The following is a 23,515-nucleotide window of genomic DNA, read 5'->3' on the forward strand; positions in this document are numbered from 1 at the left end:
AGAAAGAATGAGAGATGTGGCGGAGACGGTATCTGCCAAATCCAGAGAGTTCTAAGTTTCTAAGCTGTGAGTTGTAAATTGTAAGTCGTCCCCCTTCTGCTCCCTTAAGTCTCTTTATATAGGCTTCCACTGGACTTTGGGCTTTATCTGTCAGTTGCTAAAATCTTTTATTTTTATTTAATTAATTAGCAACTTAATTGCTGTCCAATTTCCAATTCTGCCCCTCTCATTTAACCATATTTGCAGTTTTGACCAGAGTTGACTGCTGACTTTGACCAGTTGACCAGAGTTGATCAGTTGACCAGTTTGACTGTCCTATCAGATGCTGACACGTGGTGCAGAGTACTCTCTCTCCAGAATTAGGGTTTCTGCCCCTTCCTCCTTCCTCCCTTGGCTGCGCGGCTGACGGCAATGGCGGCTACTCCGGTGGGCGCGGTGGTTGCAGGTGCGCGAACTGTGGTGGCCGGAGGCGCACTGCGGCGGTGTTGCGGTGGTTGTTGTGTGCTCGCGGTGGCGTTCTGGTTCGCGAAGGTTGTGGTGCTGCTGCTGTAATGGAGGCGAGAACGTGCGCGGAACAGGCTTCGCGGAGGCGTGGTGGTGGTCGGAAGAGGTGCTGCGATGGTGGAGTTGTTGCTGCAGCGGAGGCGTGCGAAGCTCGATGGAGATGCGCTGGTTGCTCACGCTCGCGGAGAAGATGAACTCGCGGTGGTTTCTGGCTTGGTGCTGTTGCGGGAGAGATGGAGGAGTAAGCTGGGACGCGGTGGTGTTGCGAAAAAGCTCACGGAGAAGATTACGTGATGGAGGTGGCGCGTCGCGGTGGCTGCCGGCGTTGCAGGTGAAGGTGGTTGGTGGCTGCCATGGCTGAGGCGCGATGTTGCTGCTGTTTCCGGTGAGTTTCAATGGTGGGAGGGGTGCAACTTAGTGAAAACTGGGGGTGCAGAACAGGTTTTTGTGGTCCACTTGAGGGAGGAGTGTGCAAATAAAATCTGGGGGTGCATTTAGCTCCTGATTTATTCTTTTCCAGATTTTCTTGATTTTTGACTTATTTTGTAACTTTGAATATTTCAAAATCACACTATTAATTGACCAAAAATAAATTCCAACTGCATTAACAAACGTTAGAATATCCAATAATATTTTATGCAACTAAAATCAATTTTTACGCCACTTTTACCAAACTTACTCAATAAATCCAATAATCACAAATCGTAATTAAATCAATCTTTAAGCACAGAAAATTCAATTAAATCCCCAAATTTAAATATTAAATGAGGGCAAAAATTTGAACTCATCATGGTGCCCTTGGTAACATAACCCCAGTTGCAGCCAGACAACTAATAGAGAACATGGCTTCAAATTCTCAACAATTTGGCACAAGGAGTGATGCCATAGTTGTTAGAGGTGTTCATGATGTAGGAGCAGCCGAGTACACGAAGAAGTTGGAGAGTAAGATTGATGCTCTTACCACACTGGTCAACCAACTTGCTTCCAATCAGAGAGCTCCAACTGCAAGAGTTTGTGGCCTTTGTACATCTATTGATCATTTTACAGACTCTTGCCCAGCATTGCAACAACAAACTTCTTCTTCTACACCAGTGGATACCCCTCAGGCCTATGCAGCAAATATTTTCAACAACAATAAGCCCCAACAACAACAACAAAACCACCATGATTTATCAACTAACAGATATAATCCAGGATGGAGGAATCACCCTAATTTGAGATGGGGAAACCAGGGTAACCAACAGCCCCAACAATTTCAAAATGTGCAACCACTTCCACAACAAAGAGTTGCACCTGCACCACAAGCTGCTCCTGCTCCACCTGTACCCACACTAGCTCCTACTGCAGCACCTGCACCTTCTTCTTCTACTTCATTGGAGGACTTAGTCAGGATGATGACCCTTCAAAATATGCAATTCCAGCAGGAGACTAGGGCCTCAATCTAGAGTTTGACAAATCAAATGGGGCAGATGGCCACTCAGCTAAACCAGGCACAAGCTCAGAATTCTGACAAGCTTCCATCATAGACGGTGGAAAATATGATGAATGTGAGTGCCATTACATTGAGATCTAGGAAGAACATTGAAGTTCCCACTCCCGAGCCTACACCTTCAAAGGAAGTCGACCTTGCCACACTTCAGAGAAAGCGTGATGCTCATGCAGTTGGTCCTTCCACATCTGGTGTGACTTCTACGCCTTCCACCTCTACTATTGCACCTTCCATACCTCTTCCTTTCCCTCCAAGAGCCATTCCAAGCAAAAAGATGGAAGAGGTTGACAGGGAGATCTTAGAAACATTCAGGAAGGTGGAGGTGAACATACCTCTGTTGGATGTCATTAAACAGATTCCCAGATATGCAAAGTTCTTGAAGGAGCTATGCACGCACAAGAGGAGGCTAAAGGGAAACGAAAAGATCAGCATGGGCAGAAATGTATCAGCATTGATAGATAAATCTGTTCCTCAGATTCCTGAGAAGTGCAAGGACCCAGGTACATTTTTGTGTACCCTGCATCATAGGTAACAATAAATTTGAAAATGCAATGGTTGATCTTGGTGCTTCGATAAATGTAATGCCTCTGTCTATTTTTACATCTCTCTCTCTTGGAGCCCTGCAACCTACGGGAGTGGTGATTCAGTTGGCAAATAGAAGTGTTGCCCACCCCGCAGGTTTGGTTGATGATGTTTTGGTTCGTGTAGGTGAATTGATTTTCCTTGCTGATTTTTACATTCTTGATATGGAAGAGGGATTTTCACATGGTTCTGCACCAATCATTTTAGGCAGACCATTTTTGAAAACTGCACGAACCAAAATTGATGTCCATCCAGGTACTTTGTCCATGGAGTTTGATGATATTGTTGTGCGATTTAACATTCTGGATGCCATGAAACATCCTTCAGAGGATCATTCTATTTTTCACGTGGATATTATTGATGATGTTGTTGATGGATTGATTTCTGATTTTCACTCTTTAAATGCATTAAAACATTCATCTGTGTCTGAGTTATCTGAATTTGCATGCATTGATGTTCTTGATTCTAATTCTGATTCTGATTCTGATGATGCTAAATATGATGTGGATAATGTTGAATCTACTGACTTTGACTCTCTGGATGTTGTACCTATTGACTTTGATGTTATACAATCAGGTTGCACTAACCATGTTGCAGGAAGTACATATGCATCTCATTGTTATGCTCAGGTACAGGCTGTGGAACCCATTTCAGCGGTGCATGCTAAGCATTTTTAGTGATTTTCTTGAAAAATGCATTGAGGTGTTTATGGACGACTTTACTGTGTATGGGTCCTCATTTGATGCATGTTTGGATAGTTTGGACAGAGTTTTAAACAGGTGCATCGAATCTAACCTTGTTCTAAATTTTGAGAAATGTCATTTCATGGTAGAACAAGGCATAGTATTGGGGCACATAATTTCAAAAAAGGGCATATAGTTGACCATGCCAAGATCTCAATTATTTCACAATTGCCTTACCCCTCTTCTGTGCGAGAGGTTCGTTCTTTTCTTGGCCATGCAGGGTTTTACAGGCGCTTCATTCAAGACTTCAGTAAGAAGGCCCTCCCACTGTCCATCCTACTACAAAAGGATGTTGACTTCATCCTTAATGAAGGATGCAAAGAGACTTTTGATTGCCTCAAGAAGGCCCTGACCACAACTCTAATCATTCAGGCGCCCGATTGGACAGCCCCATTTGAGCTTATGTGTGATGCATCCAACTATGCATTAGGGGTTTTCCTAGCTCAAAGGATTGATAAGCAGCCGAGGGTAATCTACTACACCTCCAGGACCTTAGATGTTGCCCAATCAAATTACACCACAACAGAAAAAGAGCTTCTTGTGGTAGTTTCTGCACTTGAAAAGTTTCGATCTTATCTGCTTGGTTCTCCTGTTGTTGTGTTTACTGACCATGTAGCTCTTAAGTACCTCTTGAAGAAGGCAGAATCAAAACCTCGGCTGATAAGATGGATGCTCTGGCTCCAAGAATTCGATTTGGAGATCCGTGATAGAAGCGGAGCACAAAACCTGGTTGCAGACCACCAAAGCAGGATTGAGAGGTCTACTGATGATGCTTCATCGATCTGGGATGACTTTCCCGATGAAAGTTTGTTGACACTCTCTACTTTCTTAACAATACTGAAGTTGTTATAGATAAGTAGTATTAATTTGATCGCGTCAACGACAACGTTATCAAATTTGGCGCCGTTGCCGGGGAACACGGTTAGAATTTTTATCATTTTAGTTCTTATTTCTATTTTTATTCTTTTGATTTTATTTTATATTTTATATTTTTTATTTTTTTATTTTTTTATCACTAACATTTTCTTTTCTCAATTTTTGTTCTAACATTTTTTTATTTTCTTTAGTTATTTTTTTTATTTTATTTAGTTATTTTTTTAAGCATAGTTTTTGTTTGAGGAATTTTGTTGGGAAATTTGTGAAACTAGTTGGGAAAAACTTTGGCTAAGGAAAGATAAGATACTTAAGTTGTCCATTGAGACGCACCTCTCTTTCCTGGAAGTCTACTCAACAAGCTTTCAACTTATCTCTTTTCAGAAAACCTCTTTCAAAAATGCAAAATAATTTTTCATATGAAAATAATCAACTGTGTGATTTTCAAGTGAATATGATTACTATCCACAGCAACCACGTGATTTTCAGCAACAAATTGTCACACCTACTTCTGCACCTGATATAAGTGGGTTAACTTTACGACAATTTAATGATCTATATCCTAGATCATCTTTTTTGGGATATGAGCAACAACCATATTCTGAGTGTCCACCTCAACAACCATATATTCCAAATAGTTTTCATCAACAATATGTACCACCACAGCAAGTTGAAGCAACCAATGGACCATCCTACAGGGACGTTATGATATTAATGGGTGAAGTTATAGAGAAATTAGAGTCCATGGATGAAAGGTTGCGAGTTAATCAACGATGCAGAGATATTGAGCAAGAGTGGTATGAAAATAAGCAAATATTGTCTGATATGTTGAGGGATGCAAGTAAGAACAACTTCATAGAATTACTTGTAACTGTTAATACCACCCCTCAACCCCATCAGAGATTTCCTGAACATCCAGATTTTAATGCACTTCGTCATGAAATCAAAGATGTGCTTCTGAAGTTGGCGATCAGAGCTGAAAAAATGTCTGAAGATTTGACTCAGCTAATGAATGATGCAGTGAGAAAGGTCACTTTGGAAGATATGATGAAAATGATGACTGAAATGATGAAGATTGATCAGACAGATCAGAAAGAGATGATGAATGCCGCGACACAAAGCTTACAAAATCAGTCTGAAAAACCAATAGCGGAATCACATCACATTGATATATCTACTGATGGATATAATCATTTTCATAGTAATATGTCTACTGATGGACATATCAATTTTGCTAAAGATGTTGTTGATGAAGTAATTGAAGATTCTCACACAAACATATCTACTGATGGATATGTTGATGATGCTCAATGTGAATATAAAGTTGTACCCATTGATGAGGATATGAGTACAAATGATCATTTTCAAGAGCAAAGTTGTGAGAACAATACAATGGAGGAACCAAGTGCAGTTGAAGAGCCTACACTATTCGAAGATGCAGCTGAAGCATCTACTATTGCAACTGACTTGGTTAATGATGAAGTAGCAGAGTCAACAACATCAGGTGAAAAAATTTTCTCAGAAGATGAAAGTATGAGGATTACTGATGATCCGCTTAACCATCTGAATGCACCTGATGATGCTCAAGTTGAGTTGAAACCACATACTCCACACATCAAGTTTGTTGATGTGAATGGTGCAAATAAGTTTTCAGTGGTTATCTTTGTTGACATGGCTGCAGAAAAAGAAGAAAGGTTGCTACAACAGGTAAAAAGCTTATATTCAAATTCTTTTGAAATCATTGTTGATAAAAAAGTTAATTTGCATGCATGTTTGGTTTTTGTTTTTGTTTTTAATTTTAAAAATATTAAAAAAATTTCAAAAATATGTGTTTTTGTTTTCTTTAATAAAATTGTACAAGCTGACTTGTACTTTATAAAATTAAAGAAAATAAATTTTGACATATGGCCAGATTGAGCCAATAGTCATAAAATTTTTCGTTTCCTCCCCAAAATAAGTCCACCAAGGACATTTTTTTTTTGAAATAAGTGAGGGGGAGACAAACTGTAGGTAGGATTTTTTTTATTTATTTATTTTTTTTCTGTTTTTCAATCTATAACAACTTCAGTATTGTTAAGAAAGTAGTCAACAAAATAGTAAGGGTAAAGTAACCCAAAGTCGTCTCCCAACGAACACGGAATTGATTTTTAACAAGTTAGTTCTTATAAAACTATACAAGAGTTAGTCAAATAAAATTATAAAAATATGAAAGATAAAGATAAGAAGATAAAATAAGATATAAACAATAGTAAAGAAAATAGATTGATTCCATTGCTTTTTCAAAATAGATTCATCATCGGTTATCTAAAGATTATTGCTCAATTAATTATTGTTGTAGATTTGCAAATTAATCAATGTAAAGTCTCAATTAATTTGTTGGCGTTCTCACTTTTAACCAAAGTACAGTCTCAATTAAAAGTGAGAACTTTTAGATTATCCATAGTAAATTCAATCAAAGTACAGTCTCAATCAAATTTTTCTATGCCTAATCATGTCTATTCTTTTATCTCCTCACCAAATAAAAAGCTTAATTAATCAAAGTAAAGTCTCGATTAATTTTCATTAGAGTAAATACCTTTAACCAAAGTAAAGTCTCAATTATTGGTAAAAACTCATTTAATCATGTGAAAGTTTCTAAATAAAATCAAAGTAAAGTCTCAAGTAAATTTAAAAACCCTTGACTCATATGATCAATATGCATATAGATTTAAAATCATTACTTTTTATGTGATTCAAAGATAAAAGACATAGATAAATTAAAACCTCAACAATAATAAAAAGAACAAAGAAATTAATTCATTCTAACCTCAGAATCCATAATGAAATTACAATGGAATCAACCCAAGAAGTTTAGTAATTCATAGAATACAAAATAAAAAGAAGAATAGAGAGAAGAAAAGAGAGAGAAAGGAAATGAAATTAGGCACCCCTAAGGGTTCCAAAACTCCGAAGTCCCGAGCTTGTTTTCTACTTCTCCCTTGGTCTCTTTATATAGGAATTGGACTGGGCTTTTCTGTTGCTAAAATCTCTCAAATATCTTTTGGAATAAAGATAAATATAAATATTTAAAAATACTTGGAGAGATATAGACTATTTGACAAATATAATTGGTTGATAATATCAATATCTAATATAATTAAATTAATTAATTACTTAAAGATATATGATAAATTATCACCAATTAATATTTGTATTAATTTTCCAAATCAACCCTTTGCAATCTCCTTAAATTATCTTCTAAATAATCCAATATCTTCAAGATATATTTGTTTGTTGTGGAACTAAAAAGATTCAAGAAGATCTTGTCATATTTAAAAAGATTTGGTAGTTATTATCTTTTAATATTTTATGATATAATTAAATAAGATAATTATTTAAAAATATCAAATAAAATATCTAAAGATATATTTTCCCAAATTATCTTCTATCATAAAGATAAAGAAAACCGCAAGGTCCAATTTTTCTTTCCTCTCTTCTTGGTTTAGCCAAACTTCTTCACTTTTTCAAGCTTTTCTTGCCGTCTTCATGTAATGCTTGGCCTGAATTTTTGTGCTTTTGATAATTTCTTATTCTTTGATTTATCTTTAAGGTGTCATGAAGCTTTAATCAATTTATTTCCACACCTCTAAATGAGCTTAAAACTTAACTTCAGCTGCATCAACAAACGTTAAAATATCCAAAAATAATTTATGCAGCTAAAAATCACTTTTTAAGACATTTTTATCACACAAGCTCAAACAACCTAATTATCAAAATTATCAATTAAATCACTCTTTAGGCACATAAATTCAATTAAATACCCAGAATTAAACATTAAATGAGGGCAAAAATACGTACTCATCACCTTGGTTTGCTAACATTGTTAATTATCTTGCTGCTTCTGTTTTTCCTCCCCTAGCATCCAGAGCTCAAAGTGATAAACTCAAGAGCGATGCTAGGTATTACATTTGGGATGACCGCTATTTGTGGAAAATGTGCAGTGATCAGGTTACCAGGAGATGCATTCCGGACCATGAGATTGACTCGGTCCTCAAATTTTGTCATTCATCTGCACCTGGTGGTCACCTTGGCACACAAAGGACAGCTTGTAAGGTGCTAGATTGCGGATTTTATTGGCCCACCATTTTCAAAGATGCATGGAGGATTTGTAGCACATGTGAGGAATGCCAACGAGCAGGAGGAGCCATTTCTTGGAGACAACAGATGCCTCAACAACCCATGCTATTTTGTGAGGTGTTTGATGTCTGGGGTATAGATTTCATGGGCCCTTTCCCTGTCTCTTTTGGTTTCACTTACATCTTGCTTGTTGTTGATTATGTTTCAAAATGGGTGGAAGCCAAAGCCACTAGAACTAATGATGCTCGAGTTGTTGTGGACTTTGTTAGGTCTCACATATTTTGCAGGTTTGGAGTTCCTCAAGCTATTGTTAGTGACCAGGGCACCCATTTTTGCAACAGATCCATGGGGGTTTTGCTTCAAAAGTATGGGGTCGTGCACAAACTTTCTACACCATATCACCCCCAAACTAATGGGCAAGCCGAGATCTCTGATAACGCTGTCGTTGACGCGTTCAAATTAATACTACTTATCTATAACAACTTCAGTATTGTTAAGAAAGTAGTCAACAAAATAGAAAGGGTAAAGTAACCCAAAGTCGTCTCCCAACAAACACGGAATTGATTTTTAACAAATTAGTTCTTATAAACTATACAAATGAGTTAGTCAAATAAAATTATAAAAATATGAAAGATAAAGATAAGAAGATAAAATAAGATATAAACAATAGTAAAGAAAATAGATTGATTCCATTGCTTTTTCAAAATAGATTCATCATCGGTTAACTAAAGATTATTGCTCAATTAATTATTGTTGTAGATTTGAAAATTAATCAATGTAAAGTCTCAATTAATTTGTTGGTGTTCTCACTTTTAACCAAAGTACAGTCTCAATTAAAAGTGAGAACTTTTAGATTATCCATAGTAAATTCAATCAAAGTACAGTCTCAATCAAATTTTACTATGCCTAATCATGTCTATTCTTTTATCTCCTCACCAAATAAAAAGCTTAATTAATCAAAGTAAAGTCTCAATTAAATTTAAAAACCCTTGAACTCATATGATCAACATGCATATAGATTTAAAATCATTACTTTTTACGAGATTCAAAGATAAAAGACATAGATGAATTAAAACCTCAACAATAATAAAAAGAACAAAGAAATTAATTCATTCTAACCTCAAAATCTATAATGAAATTACAATGGAATCAACCCAAGAAGTTTAGAACTCCATGAATGCAAAATAAAGAGAGAAGAATAGAGAGAAGAAAAGAGAGAAAGAAATTAGGTCCCCCTAAGGGTTCCTAAATTCCGAAGTGCCGAGCTTGTTCTTTCTGCTTCTCCCTTGGTCTCTTTATATAGGAATTGGACTGGGCTTTTGTGTTGCTAAAACCTCTCAAATATCTTTTAAAATAAAGATAAAGATAAATATTCAAAGATATTTGGAGAGATATAGACTATTTAACAAATATAGTTGGTCAATAATTTATGATATAATTAAATAAATTAATTATTTAAAGATATATGATAAATTATCACCAAATAATATTTGTATTAATTTTCTAAATAGCCCATTTTCAATTCTGTAGTCCAATTTTGCAGAGACATCCAAAAATATCAATATTTGGAGTTAAACCCCTCTCATTTGACCAGTCTTTGACCAGATTTGAACATTTGACTAGAGTGGATTATTTGACCAGCTATGACCAGTTTGACTGTGCAATGATAGGATGACATGTGGCAATGCATTTTCTCTTTCCTGAACTAGGGTTTCACTCTCACACTTCTCTCCAACACGTGATGATGGCTGCAGCTGTGGTGGCTGCCTTTTCTTCTCCAGTGAAGGCACGGCGGCGGATGCTTGAAGGCGCGTTGCAGCGGCCACTTTCCATGGCTGTTCGAACAGCTGCTCTGGTTTGTCACACACGCAGGTTCATGGTCCGTCACAGTTGAGGTTCTGGTTGGTTCGTAGTGAAGGAGGCGCTGCGTTTTTTTGTGACTGAAGATGGTGTTTGCTGCAGATCAAACAGCTGCAGGGAGGCTCGATGTTGCCCGCGTTTCCGTTGTTGTTCTGGCTCGCGGTGGCTGCTGCATTTGCGCGATGGAGAAGGTGGTTTCCATGGCTGCTGGCGTGAGTGCGCGAAGGATTCGCAGTGCAGGTGCGCTCTGATTCGTGAATCTGGTGCATGCTGGAGCTGCGTTACGAACGTGGTGAGGACAACGAACGATGGTTCTGCGTCAATGGTGGCAGCGTTCCGCAATGGTGGCCGGGAGTGGTTGTAGGTGCGAGCTGCTACAGTTGGTGCGTCGTTCACGGTGCAGGCGCTGCCATTGATGAACGTGGTGGCCGCGCCGCTTCTGGTGCAGTGAAGGCATTGACGGCGTAGTGCAGGGACGGTAGTGGCAGAGCAGTAGCTGCCATGGTGGTCGTGAGTGTTGGCTGCTAGGGTTTGAGGGAAGAAGATGATGATGACGTGGCACTACTTAATTGGTTCACATGCATGTGCAAGGATTAATGCCACGTGGAATGTTTTAATTGGACAGATTTAAAAGTTGGGGATTGCCACATGGCCTGATCTGAGTGAGTTGGGTTTAAGTGGTAAGAGGGGGTGAAAATAGACAAATGTAGGGGTGTAGAAGTAAGTTTTCTGTAGCCCATTTGGAAGGAGGGGAGTGCATATGTAATTTAGGGGTGCGAAAGTGATTTTTCCAAAACTTGTTAATTTCAGCCTTATTTAGAGGTGTTTGTAATTTCAATAAATTTATTTTTCCACCTTTAAATAAGCTTAATCTTAACTTTAGCTGCATCAAGAAACGTTAAAATATCCAAAAATAATTTATGCAGCTAAAAATCACTTTTTAAGACAATTTTATCACACAAGCTCAAATGGTATAATTATTAGAATTATTCAATTAAATACCTAGAATTAAACACTGAATGAGGACAAAAATGCGCACTCATCATACCCACACACTTATCCTTTTGCACTCCTGGGCAAAATTAAGTAATTTCAAAACTTCTTCTGAGGTATTTTATTTCACATCAACACTTGATCAAAGGAATGAACCTTACTTGAGACAAATCTATATTCTAGAAATCAAGTTACCATGCATATACAAACGGAAAGATTCTATTTTTCACACATGAGTTAATCTTTTGAATTCACAAGACAATCAACTATGAAAGAAAACACTCAAGTTAAATGTGTATTTTCTCACCAAAATTTGCTCATGTGTTTTGGCTTGTGTTTTCACTCAAAATACTCATGCAAGTAAACACTTGTAATACTTAACAAGACTCTAATATTCACAAACTTTCAGAAAACATGCATTCAAAGATCATGAGGACTTTTTTACAGGTTATAATGGGGCCAAGGCAAAGGTAGGAAAAACTTTAGGATTTTTGGGTTTTTGAAATTAAAATATAGAAAGAATAATGGAGCATAATTTTAAAAACAACTCTTTTGTGTTTATTGCTTGTTGATCTCTCTTTTTCTTTTAGAAAGCAATTATTTCAACACTTTTTCATCAACAATTTTTCCTTTTTCCATTTTTATTAATTTGTGGGTGAGGTACTCACCCACACACTTTATTCCTCAATCATTCCTGAACACAATCCATTAGCTCCTTCTTTCTTCCTAAGGTAGAATATGGTCTTTTTCTTTTCAAGGTTATGCAATAGGCTTAAAACAAGAAAAAGAGGTTTAAAAGCACAAAGGGGTTACCAATGGATTAATATCAAGGTGGGCTTATTTGGCCAAGTAGCTAAAAACAAGAAATGCCTCAATCATATCAAATCATGCATATTCACCTAAGTTACAAAACAAAAGAATCAAGCTAAATATTTGAGTATAAACAAACATGAGCAAGTCACTCAAGAAAAACAATAGGAGTGGCACATGGCAGACCATCCTTTGCATTAAGGCTCAAGACTCACAAGGTCAAATTCTTTCACAAAAGATTTAATCAAGAAATTCTGAAATGAACTCAATTAGCAAATCATAGAAACAATCCACTCATATCAACATGACTTTTATTTTTCTAGAATTATGATCATCCCAATTACTGAATCAAATCCTAAAAATCCAATGTCAATGTTTTATTGAAAGCAGGGAAATATTTTTGGTGGATTTCTTATGAGACATATTGTTTAAAAGTTTCACTTAGTAAAAAGTTAATACTTTCACAATTTTCTCAAAACGAAATCACAATTTTTTAAATGAAAAAAAAAACACACAAAAAAAAAAAACAAAAGACATCAAAAGGAAAATCCTACCTACAGTTTGTCTCCCCCACACTTATTTCAGAAAAAATGTCCTTGATGGACTTATTTTGGGGAGGAAACGAAAAATCTTTTGACTATTGGCTCAATCTGGCCATATGTCAAAATTTATTTTCTTTAATTTTATAAAGTACAAGTCAGCTTGTACAATTTTATTAAAGAAAACAAAAACACGTATTTTTGAAATTATTTTAATATTTTTAAAATTAAAAACAGAAACAAAAAACAAACATGCATGCAAATTAACTGTTTTATCAACAATGTTTTCAAAAGAATATGAATCTAAGCTTTTTACCTGTTACAGCAACCTTTCTTCTTTTTCTACAGCCATGTCAACAAAGATAACCACTGAAAACTTATTTGCATCATTCACATCAACAAACTTGATGTGTGGATTGTGTGGCTTCAACTTAACTTGAGCATCATCAAGTGTATTCAAATTGTTAACAGGATCATCAGTAATCCTCATAATCTCACCTTGTGAGCAAAAATCTACACTTGAAGTAGTTGAATTTGCTGCTTCATCATTAACCAAGTCAGTTGCAACAGTAGATGCTTTAGCTGCATCTTCGAATATTGTTGGCTCTTCAACTGCACTTGGTTCCTCCATTGTATTGTTCTCACAACTTTGCTCTTGAAAATGATCATTTGTACTCATATCCTCATCGAAAGGTACAACTTTATATTCACATTGAGCATCATCAACATATCCATCAGTAGATATGTTTGTGTGAGAACCTTCAATTTCTTCATCAACTTCAGCAACATCCTTAATATGTCCATCAGTAGACATATTACTATGACAATCATTATATCCATCAGTAGATAAATCAATATGATGTGATTCCGCTATTGATTTTTCAGACTGACTCTGCAAGCTTTGTGTGGCGGCATTCATCATCTCTTTCTGATCTATCTGATTCATCTTCATCATTTCAGTCATCATTTTTATCATATCTTCCAAAGTGACCTTTCTCACTGCATCATTCATTAGCTGACTCAAATCTTTAGACATTTGTTCAGCTCTGATGGCCAACTTCAGAAGCACATCTTTGATTTCATGACGAAGTGTATTAAAATCTGGATTTTCAGGAAATCTCTGATGGGGTTGAGGGGTGGTATTAACAGTTACAAGTAATTCTATGAAGTTGTTCTTACTTGCATCCCTCAACATATCAGACAATATTTGCTTATTTTCGTACCACTCTTGCTCAATATTTCTGCATCGTTGATCAACTCGCAACCTTTCATCCATGGACTCTAATTTCTCTATAACTTCACCCATTAGTATCATAACTTCCCTGTAGGATGGTCCATTGGTTGCTTCAACTTGCTGTGGTGGTACATATTGTTGCTGAAAACTATTTGGAACATATGGTTGCTGAGGTGGACACTCAGAATATGGTTGTTGCTCAAATCCCAAAAAAGATGATCTAGGATATAGATCATTAAATTGTCGTAAAGTTAACCCACTTGTATCAGGTGCAGAAGTAGGTGTGACAATTTGTTGCTGATAATCATATGAATCACGTGGTTGCTGTGGATAGTAATCATAATTCACTTGAAAATCACACTGTTGATTATTTTCATATGAAAAACTATTTTGCATTTCTGAAAGAGGTTTTCTGAAAAGAAATACGTTGAAAGCTTGTTGAGTAGACTTCCAGGAAAGAGAGGTGCGTCTCAATGGACAACTTAAGTACCTTGTCTTTCCTTAGCCAAAGTTTTTCCCAACTAGTTTCACAAATTTCCCAACAAAATTCCTCAAACAAAAACTATGCTTAAAAAAAATAACTAAATAAAATAAAATAAAATAACTAAAGAAAAAAAAATGTTAGTACAAAAATTGAGAGAAAAAAAATGTTAGTGATAAAAAATAAAATAAAATAAAATAAAAAGAAGAAAAATAAAAATAAAATAAAATAAAATCAAAAGAAAAAAATAAAATAAAAATAAGAACTAAAATGATAAAAATTCTAACCGTGTTCCCCGGCAACGGCGCCAAATTTGATAACGCTGTAGTTGACGCGTTCAAATTAATACTACTTATCTATAACAACTTCAGTATTGTTAAGAAAGTAGTCAACAAAATAGAAAGGGTAAAGTAACCCAAAGTCGTCTCCCAACGAACACGGAATTGATTTTTAACAAATTAGTTCTTATAAACTATACAAATGAGTTAGTCAAATAAAATAAAAAATATAGGGGATTAAGATAAACAAAGATAGAAATAAAATTTAAATGATAAAAAGAAATAAAAACAATAGTAAAGAAAACAGATTGATTCCATTGCTTTTTCAAAATAGATTCATCATCGGTTATCTAAAGATTATTGCTCAATTAATTATTGTTGTAGATTTGCAAATTAATCAATGTAAAGTCTCAATTAATTTGTTGGTGTTCTCACTTTTAACCAAAGTACAGTCTCAATTAAAAGTGAGAACTTTTAGATTATCCATAGTAAATTCAATCAAAGTACAGTCTCAATCAAATTTTACTATGCCTAATCATGTCTATTCTTTTATCTCCTCACCAAATAAAAAGCTTAATTAATCAAAGTAAAGTCTCAATTAAATTTAAAAACCCTTGAACTCATATGATCAACATGCATATAGATTTAAAATCATTACTTTTTACGAGATTCAAAGATAAAAGACATAGATGAATTAAAACCTCAACAATAATAAAAAGAACAAAGAAATTAATTCATTCTAACCTCAAAATCTATAATGAAATTACAATGGAATCAACCCAAGAAGTTTAGAACTCCATGAATGCAAAATAAAGAGAGAAGAATAGAGAGAAGAAAAGAGAGAAAGAAATTAGGTCCCCCTAAGGGTTCCTAAATTCCGAAGTGCCGAGCTTGTTCTTTCTGCTTCTCCCTTGGTCTCTTTATATAGGAATTGGACTGGGCTTTTGTGTTGCTAAAACTTCTCAAATATCTTTTAAAATAAAGATAAAGATAAATATTCAAAGATATTTGGAGAGATATAGACTATTTAACAAATATAGTTGGTCAATAATTTATGATATAATTAAATAAATTAATTATTTAAAGATATATGATAAATTATCACCAAATAATATTTGTATTAATTTTCTAAATAGCCCATTTTCAATTCTGTAGTCCAATTTTGCAGAGACATCCAAAAATATCAATATTTGGAGTTAAACCCCTCTCATTTGACCAGTCTTTGACCAGATTTGAACATTTGACTAGAGTGGATTATTTGACCAGCTATGACCAGTTTGACTGTGCAATGATAGGATGACATGTGGCAATGCATTTTCTCTTTCCTGAACTAGGGTTTCACTCTCACACTTCTCTCCAACACGTGATGATGGCTGCGGCTGTGGTGGCTGCCTTTTCTTCTCCAGTGAAGGCACGACGGCGGATGCTTGAAAGCGCGTTGCAGCGGCCACTTTCCATGGCTGTTCGAACAGCTGCTCTGGTTTGTCACACACGCAGGTTTATGGTCCGTCACAGTTGAGGTTCTGGTTGGTTCGTAGTGGAGGAGGCGCTGCGTTTTTTCGTGACTGAAGATGGTGTTTGCTGCAGATCAAACAGCTGCAGGGAGGCTCGATGTTGCCCGCGTTTCTGTTGTTGTTCTGGCTCGCGGTGGCTGCTGCATTTGCGCGATGGAGAAGGTGGTTTCCATGGCTGCTGGCGTGAGTGCGCGAAGGATTCGTAGTGCAGGTGCACTCTGATTCGTGAAGCTGGTGCGTGCTGGAGCTACGGTGCGAACGTGGTGAGGACAACGAACGATGGTTCTGCGTCAATGGTGGCAGCGTTCCGCAATGCTGGCCGGGAGTGGTTGCAGGTGCGAGCTACTGCAGTTGGTGCGTCGTTCACGGTGCAGGCGCTGCCATTGATGAACGTGGTGGCCGCGCCGCTTCTGGTGCAGTGAAGGCATTGACGGCGTAGTGCAGGGACGGTGGTGGCAGAGCAGTAGCTGCCATGGTGGTCGTGAGTGTTGGCTGCTAGGGTTTGAGGGAAGAAGATGATGATGACGTGGCACTACTTAATTGGTTCACATGCATGTGCAAGGATTAATGCCACGTGGAATGTTTTAATTGGACAGATTTAAAAGTTGGGGATTGCCACATGGCCTGATCTGAGTGAGTTGGGTTTAAGTGGTAAGAGGGGGTGAAAATAGACAAATGTAGGGGTGTAGAAGTAAGTTTTCTGTAGCCCATTTGGAAGGAGGGGAGTGCATATGTAATTTAGGGGTGCAAAAGTGATTTTTCCAAAACTTGTTAATTTCAGCCTTATTTAGAGGTGTTTGTAATTTCAATAAATTTATTTTTCCACCTTTAAATAAGCTTAATCTTAACTTCAGCTGCATCAACAAACGTTAAAATATCCAAAAATAATTTATGCAGCTAAAAATCACTTTTTAAGACAATTTTATCACACAAGCTGAAATGGTCTAATTATTAGAATTATCAATTAAATCACTCTTTAAGCACATAAATTCAATTAAATACCCAGAATTAAACACTGAATGAGGACAAAAATGCGCACTCATCAATCTCAAATAGAGAAATCAAGAGGATCTTGGAGAAGATTGTGCAGCCCAACAGGAAGGATTGGAGCAGTAGACTTGAGGACACTCTATGGGCTCACAGGACTGCTTACAAGGCACCTATAGGGATGTCTCCTTATCGGGTTGTCTTTGGTAAGCCATGCCACCTTCCAGTGGAGATAGAGCATCGAGCATACTGGGCTGTCAAGTCATGCAACTTCTCTCTTGATCAAGCTGGGGAGGAAAGGAAGCTGCAGTTGAACGAGTTAGATGAGATCCGTCTGGAGGCATATCAGAACTCTATGTTCTACAAGGAGAAGACCAAGAAATTCCATGATAGCTCCATAGCTAGAAAGGAGTTTGTTATTCGTCAGCAAGTTTTACTATATAACTCTAGACTTGGACTCATGGGGGGTAAGTTGCGATCAAAGTAGATTGGTCCTTTTGTTGTTACTAATGTTTATCCTTATAGTGTAGTTGAAATCAAAAGCCAGTCCACCGATAAGAGCTTCAAAGTGAATGGGCATCGTCTGAAGCCATTCCTCAGCAATCCTGCCTTGGTGGATACTGTTGTGGAGGAAACTTCCCTTCTTGACCCCACTGTTGTCTCACCATGATTCAGGGAGTTTTCTTTCCCCTCTTCTTTACTTTTATTGCACTTGTCCAGGTCTGTCTGTTGTTGTTTCCGTTTGTTTGTTTCATTTTTGTTAATTTGTGTTAGTTAGTGCTATGTTTTTTCTTTCTGTTTGGAACACTCACTTCACTCTTGGAGTGATGAAGGATTATCTTGTTCCTTTTTAAGATTATTGAATATGGTGTGAGTTGATTAAGAAAGCTAAGTGAAATCCCCACTAGACATTAAGATAGCAAGCTATCTAGAAGTGAAGGTTCCTTTCACAAAGCTCATGGGAAGAAGATGATGGATTCATTTAAAACAAAAAGAAAATGGAAGGCACATAAACCATAGAAAACCAAGAACAATTAAAGGAAGAAGAAAACATAAAATGGAAAGGAAAGAAATGGTAAAAATGTGGGAAGCACGCCACTACAAGGCTAGGCTAGAAGCCATGGCAACCTTGAAGATGAGTGGATGTGTGCCGCCACTTGCTATGCAAGATAAGGCTTAAAAGTATTCACTCCCTAGGGAGAAAACTGTCACAAATGGTTGAGACACAAGAGTGTTTTTACTTCAAAATGTTCAACCCTTTTACATGTCTAGGAGCACCCCTTATATAGAAGAGTTTAGGGGCCTCTAAGCAAATAAAAGATACCTAAGGATGTCTTTACAAAAACCTAACCCTAGCTTTTAAAAACTAGGTTAAATAAGGTTACAAAAATGATAGACAAAAGAGCCAACTATGGTGTGTGCAAGGCTAATTTCGTTCTAGCACAAAAGTAAACAAAGAATGTGTCTCATATGTCTACAAAAACTGGCTAAAGTGTGCTAAAAACAAAGGAGACCAAAGGTACATAGGTTCACTTGCTTCATGTCTTTTACTTTATGCTTTATGCCTTTGCTTTACTCTCTCCTCCATATCATTTATGCTCCCCAATTACCATGTGCCACCTAGCATTTCTTTCTTACTCCTAATTAACCTACAAAGCAAATAAACATAGATTAGCATGTTGGCTTAAGTCAAGTCAACTATAGTCAACAAGTCAAACCTAGTCAAAGGTCAACAAGTCAACTAAAGTTGATTCAACTAAGCCAACTTAGGGAATCAAAAATAACAAACACAAATGAAAGGGATGAAGGATTAGTGAACTTCCTTTCTAAACATGCTTAGTCTTCTTAAGCATGTGCCTTCATCCTTCGTTGGGGTCAATCCTTCATCATGGAGGATGAGTTGTTGGTTACTCTGTGGACTGATATCCTTGTTTTCTCTTTGCATGTCAAGTTGCTTTTGGAATTATTTTACCGTGTGTGAGAATTTGAGCCACTCTCTGTTCTTTGATTGTGTGATATATGCCTCTTGAATGCTTGCACAGTGGCCTTGGCTTGACTCTTTCTGAATGCTTTTCTGATTCACATGCATGTTGGGATATGATTTAGGCAATTTTGTTCTATGAGCCTATAGCCAGATGAGCCTACCTTGAACTATTTTCGTTGATACCCCTTTTTGAGCTTGCATACCCTTTCATTGTTCTATAGCTCATTACAAGCCCTTAGCCTGAAAAACCATGATTATTCCTACCTTAGGAAATTTTGGAGCTTTGGAATTGTTTTGAGAATGGGTGCTCAATTAAGTGTGGTCGCGCACAACAAGTGTGGTTGTGCGCATGCTTGTTATCGGTTCTTGGGATTGCTCATTTGTATACCCAGGTGGGATTTCAAAATTGTTGTTTCTCTGCATGTTCTTTGTATAGAAAAACAAAAAGAAAAAGAGAGAAAAAAGAAAGAAAAGAAAAGAAAAGAAATAAAAAGAAGTTTGCATTTGAGCATTGTGTGAGAACTGAAGTTGGAAGTGTTGGTGTTTGGGATTACTTTCATGCTTGATTGAGACTTATTCCCCATTGCTCCTCTATTTCCTTTGTTGCTTAGCTACTTATCCATATGTTCCACACCTTGTCCTCAGCCCAATTACAACCTTGAAAAGTCCTTCTGATCTTGAATTGCATGTGTTTCTGGTTTGGTTGTTGGTTCTAGAGGCTTGCCAAGTTTGTTTGATGTTTGTTTTTCAGGGGTGCTTTGAGAGTTATGTTGCTTTCAATTATTTGAGTGATACAGTGATGAAGGATTATCTTGTTCCTTTTTAAGATTATTGAATATGGTGTGAGTTGATTAAGAAAGCTAAGTGAAATCCCCACTGGACATTAAGATAGCAAGCTATCTAGATGTGAAGGTTCCTTTTTCACAAAGCTCAAAAGAAGAAGATGATGGATTGATTCAAAATGAAAAGGAAATGGAAAGCACATAAATCATAGAAAACCAAGAACAATTAAAGGAAGAAGAAAACATAAAATGGAAAGGGAAGAAATGGTAAAAATGTGAGAAGCACGCCACTACAAGGCTAGGCTAGAAGCCATGGCAACCTTGAAGATGGGTGGATGTGTGCCGCCACTTGCTATGCAAGGTAAGGCTTAAAAGTTTCACTCCCAAGGGAGGAAACTCTCACAAATGATTGAGACACAAGAGTGTTTTTACATCAAAATGTTCAACCCTTTTACATGTCTAGGAGCACCCCTTATATAGAAGAGTTTAGGGGTCTCTAAGCAAATAAAAGATACCTAAGGATGTCTCTACAAAAACCTAACCCTAGCTTCTAGAAACTAGGTTAAATAAGGTTACAAAAATGAGAGACAAAAGAGCTAACTATGGTATGTGCAAGGCTAATTTCGTTCTAGCACAAAAGGAGACAAAGAATGTGTCTCATATGTCTCCAAAAAGTGGCCAAAGTGTGCTAAAAACAAAGGAGACCAAAGGTACATAGGTACACTTGCTTCATGCCTTTTACTTTATGCTTTATGCCTTTGCTTTACTCTCTCCTCCACATCATTTATGCTCCCCAATCACCATGCGCCACCTAGCATTGATTTCTTACTCCTAATTAACCTACAAAGCAAATAAACATAGATTAGCATGTTAGCTTAAGTCAAGTCAACTATAGTCAACAAGTCAAACCTAGTCAAAGGTCAACAAGTCAACTAAAGTTGATTCAACTAAGTCAACTTAGGGAATCAAAAATAACAAACATAAATGAAAGGGATGAAGGATTAGTGAACTTCCTTTCTAAACATGCTTAGTCTTCTCAAACATGTGCCTTCATCCTTGATTGGGGTCAATCCTTCATCATCCTCCCCTTCTTGGAGAGAATTTGACCACAAATTCTTTAAGCCTTTGTAGATGGAGCTTGACTTGATTTGGGGGAGTTTTTGCGCCTCCCTTTTATGAGCTTTTGTTCCATCTTTTCTAAGGGTACTACCCCTAGCTTTGGTTAGGCCATCCCTCTTTTCTAGACCACTATTCTTCTCATGCTTGCGCATTGGGTCTTCCTTTTGAGCCTTGCAAGAGAAGAAAGAATGGTGATGTCCATCTTGCTTTGAAAATATTTTTTTAGAGGCAAGTAACACTTTGGAGGTAACTTGCTCTTTTTCTTTTTCATCTTTTCTCTTATATTTCACTTTATTTTGGTCCTCATTTGCTTGATTGGGTGAGAGAGGTAGGAGTGTGAACTTCTTGCCTTGGAAGGAGAAAGCATAGGTGTTAGCATGGCCATCATAAAAGACTTTTCTATCAAATTGTCATGGCCTACCTAACAAAATATGAGTTTCTTCCATAGGCACAACATCACATATCACCTCATCTTTAAAATTTCCAATTGAAAAGTTAATGAGGACTTGTTGAGTTACTTTAATGTCCTCTTTCTTAAGCCATGATAGCTTGTAGGGCTTGGCATGAGGGATAGTTTTCAAGCCAAGCTTGTCCACAACCCTTGTGCTAGCCACATTTACACAACTTCCATTATCTATGAGGAGGGGACATAGTTTGTCTTTGATATGACACCTTGAATGAAAAAGGTTTTGTCTTTGAGAAGGGTCAAGTTCCTTGGAAACTTGTCTTAGTTGGTGCCTTATCATTAACAATCCACCTTCAAGGGGTTTAATCCTTTCACTTGAAGAAGAAGTGTGGGAAGAAGTACTTTTGGGGGAAGGGGGAGAAGAATGTTCACTCTCTACTTCTTTTTTAAGGTTTAAGGCCATGGTTCTTTTGGTGGGACAATTTGAAGCTATGTGCCCATATCCCAAACACTTAAAACATTTTATAGAACTTGTCCTTGTACCTTGAGAAGAATTAGGAGTTTCATTAGAAGGCCTAGATGAATTAGTCCTAGGAGGTGGGTCTTTGGAACTCTTGAGTGGTGATTTATCATGTTTTCTTTCTTTATCTTTCCAAGTACTAGAATAGTAGTCATTGTATGAACCATTCCTCTTGGCCTCTTTTTTCTTTTGCAAATGAGTTTCAACTTTGATGGCCAAATGTAAAACTTTGTCAAGAGAGGAGTACTCATATAACTCTACTAAATCTTGTATGTCCCTCCTTAGCCCACTCACAAATCTAGCTACCTTTTCCTCTTCACTTTCAAATTGGAGTCCTACTTTTAGAAGCATGGACTCCATTAACTTGTAATATTCATCCACACACATGGACCCTTGTTGAAGCCTTTGGAGCTTCAAAAGAGTCTCCCTCCTATAGTAGGAAGGAACAAATCTAGCGCGCATCAAATTTTTAAGGTCCCTCCAAGAAGTCGCGAGTGACTCTTGGTTAATATTGTCCATATATAATTGATGCCACCAAGTCATGGCATCATCCTCAAACTCTAAGACTACCAAATCTACTTGCTTTTGATGACTAACTACATGAATGGTAAAAATTTGGTCCACTTTTTGTTCCCACTCAATGTAGATGTTTGGGTCATTTTCTCCTTTGAACTTAGGAATCTTTGGAGTTTGCTTCTCTTGTGATGGTTTGCGCCTAGAATGCCCTTTTTTCCTAGCCTCTCTTTCTTGCTCCTTAGCTTCAAGCCTTTGAATGTGCTCTTGGATTCTTAAGTCACTTTGCTCCTTGTCCTTTCTCAATTGTTCAAAGGCCTCCTTCCTAGACAACTCCAAATCCCGAAGCAATCTCATCAATGTATTGTTTTTGTTTGGTGTAGGTGCATTTGATGAACTTGCCATGATTCCTACAACAAAAACACTCAAATCCGAGACAAAATAAATGGATTAGGCGTTAGACAACATGAAAACCGAGACCAAATCCAACCCAAAATGTAACCCAAGTGTTTAGATCGCTCTCCTAAAGTAACAAGGCAAGGCTAGCACTCAAAATCCACCAAAGGAGTGAAGCAAACACTTTTCAAAACTTGTTCAAAACCTTTCAAATGTAATACAAGTGATTCGGCCATAACATCCCAAGAGTTTCAAGAAAAGAAAACTACTAAGACAAAACAAAGAACACCTAGTGACAAGCAAGAAAAGCACAAAAACAAGGAAAGCTAAACTCTAAAGAAGAAAAGTTTGAAACAAAACTTTTAACAAGACTAAAACAATGAAAAGCACTTTTAAGGACTCTATGGAAAGCATTTGAACAAGCCAAGATTATACCTCAAATCATGCATACACCATGAAAGATCATAACCAAGTCAAAACATGGAACTAATTTGCCAATATCACCCAAAATCCAAGTATAAAATTTGGTAGCATAACACCTAGTAAAAATTGCCATATGGATTCACCAAGCATTGTAAAAGCTCTCGGCCAAACTGTTTTTGGTCTTGAAAACACTTTTTCTTTTCAAAACTAGGTACTTAAAATGATGAGAAGGATGTTTTAGGGTGTCTTGAACACTTAGTTCCTTAAAATTAGGTCAAAATCAATTTCAAGGAGCATACAACAACACAAGGCATAGATCTCATGCAATAGTTCAAAAACTTAGAAACAAGAACAAGAAAATTCAAAGAA

The 23,515-nt window shown here is 36.9% G+C and overlaps 1 pseudogene; it reads left to right on the top strand.

The window, feature by feature from the left end:
* The first annotated feature begins 2,423 nt into the window (after window positions 1-2,423).
* LOC114194905 overlaps window positions 2,424-23,515 on the top strand; it is a 61,957-nt pseudogene continuing 40,865 nt past the window's right edge.

The sequence above is a fragment of the Vigna unguiculata genome, chromosome 8 (assembly GCF_004118075.2).
Source record: "Vigna unguiculata cultivar IT97K-499-35 chromosome 8, ASM411807v1, whole genome shotgun sequence".
NCBI lineage: Eukaryota > Viridiplantae > Streptophyta > Magnoliopsida > Fabales > Fabaceae > Vigna > Vigna unguiculata.